The sequence below is a fragment of the Orycteropus afer genome, unplaced genomic scaffold (assembly GCF_000298275.1).
Source record: "Orycteropus afer afer isolate SDZICR_OR568_19922 unplaced genomic scaffold, OryAfe1.0 scaffold01219, whole genome shotgun sequence".
In the NCBI taxonomy this organism is placed as follows: domain Eukaryota; kingdom Metazoa; phylum Chordata; class Mammalia; order Tubulidentata; family Orycteropodidae; genus Orycteropus; species Orycteropus afer.
Genome location: NW_006922806.1, coordinates 33,967 through 35,959, shown reverse-complemented (window position 1 = coordinate 35,959; position 1,993 = coordinate 33,967). Strand labels below are relative to the sequence as shown.

At 40.1% G+C, this 1,993-nt stretch overlaps 1 protein-coding gene across 1 annotated transcript in view; it reads right to left on the bottom strand.

Annotated features, from left to right (window-relative positions):
• The window catches only part of HEPH (hephaestin), a 163,184-nt gene that overhangs the window by 152,054 nt on the left and 9,137 nt on the right, over nt 1–1,993 (bottom strand). The gene's annotated exons all lie outside the window — the stretch shown is intronic.

Sequence of the window (1,993 nt, the reverse complement as noted above, 5' to 3'; positions counted from 1 at the left end):
GATCATATGCCACTTCCTGAAATGGATGAAGATTGACCAGTTCTTTTTGGTAAAGTGACTTTGTGTATTCCTGCCATCTTCTCTTGATGTTTCCTACATCATTCAATATTTTGCCCATACAATCTCTCAGTATTGAAACTCGAGGCTCAAATTTTTTCTTCAATTCTTTCAGCTTGAGAAATGCCAAGTGTGTTCTTCCCTTTTGGTTTTCAAACTCCAAGTCTTTGCACATTTCATTATAGTAATTGGTTTTGTCTGCTCGAGGTGCTCTTTGAAATCTTCTGTTCAGTACCTTTATCTTGTCATTTCTTCCATTTGCTTTAGCTACTCTCCACTCAAGGGCAAGTTTTGGAGTCTCTTCTGTCATCCATTTTAGTCTTCTTTTCTTGTCTTTTTAGTAATCTCTTGCTTTCTTCATGTATAATGTTCTTGATATCCTCCCACAATTCTTCTGGTTTTCGGTCGCTGGTGTTCAATGCATCAAATCTATTCTGTAGATTATCTCTAAATTCAGGAGGGGTATAGTCAATATCATATTTTGGCTCCCTTGGACTTGTTTTAATTGTCTTTAACTTCAAGTTGAACTTGCATATGAGCAGTTGATGGTCTGTTCCACAATCAGCTCCTGGCCTGGTTTTGGCTGAAGATATTGAGCTTTTCTACAACCTCTTGTCACAGATGTAGTCAATCTGATTCCTGTGTGTTCCATCTGGTGAAGTCCACATGTAGAGTTGCCGTGTGTGTTGTTGAAAAAGGTGTTTGCAATGAACAAGTCGTTGGTCTTGCAAAATTCCAAGTGGATGCACTTGGAGGACACAATTCTGAGTGGAATAAGTCAAATCACAGAAGGGCACATATTGTATGAGTCCACTACTCTAAAAAGTCAAGGAAAGGTTTACACAAGTAAGGCATGTATCATTTTTGGTTACCTGGAATAGGAGGGGAGGGGAGGGAAAATTGCTTCTTAGTTAAGAAACAAGTGTTGATTTTGGTGACTAGAAAGGCAATATAATAAAATCATGTGACTAGCACAATACCACTAAGGAAAAGGAAGACACCGAGATGTGTGTACAAGACGTACAGACAATAAAGTTATATACTATTACATACACTATAAGTATAGTAAACACTAGGATGGGGCAGCACTGAGCAGTGCTTTATTCTGTTGTACATAGGGTTGCTACAAGTAAGAGACAATTAGATAGCACTTAATAACAATCATCTATATTTGGATGCATAGGTAGACAGCAAGAAGATGAGGTATGGGAGGGCAAATAGGAATACACCCACAACCATGCATAGTTTGAGCAGACAATATTCCTACATTCATATTTTTATGTACCATAAAAATGTTCTTATGCAGGAAAGAGCTAACAGGGGACAAAGGATAATTTCTTAGCCACAAGTAAGCCCCTTGAGTAAGTGAGTCACTGGGCCTGTCTACTGGGAGCCATGGCCACACAGGATACCAAGCTTAACTGGTACAACATAGTGCACAAGGACATTGTTCTACATCCTACTTTGGTGAGTAGCATCTGGGGTCTTAAAAATTTTTGAATGGCTATCTAAGGTGCAACATCTGGTCTCTCCTTATCCTGAGCAAATAAGACTGAAGAAAATTAAAGACACATGGAATCAATTATTCCAAAGGACTAAAGAGCCATAAGTACCTCAGCCTATATGATCCTGAGACCAGAACTAGAAGTTGCCCAGCTACCGCTGCCAACCACCTGGAAAGGGATTAAAATAGAAGATTCTGGGTAGAGTGGGAGAAAAATGTGGAACAAAAACAAAAGACAGGCATATGAGTTGAACATTTACCTCAGGTAGATACACTCCTTGGAGAGAACAATCACAGGAGAAAGAAGGGTTGCTTATGCACAGGGAGACAGTTCAGGTGGCAGGAGTGCATGGAGGGATGGACAGGGGGAAGGGGTAACTATGGTAAGGAAGGGGGAGGGGAGCTGTTGCATTGTGGTAAACTGTGGTCAAT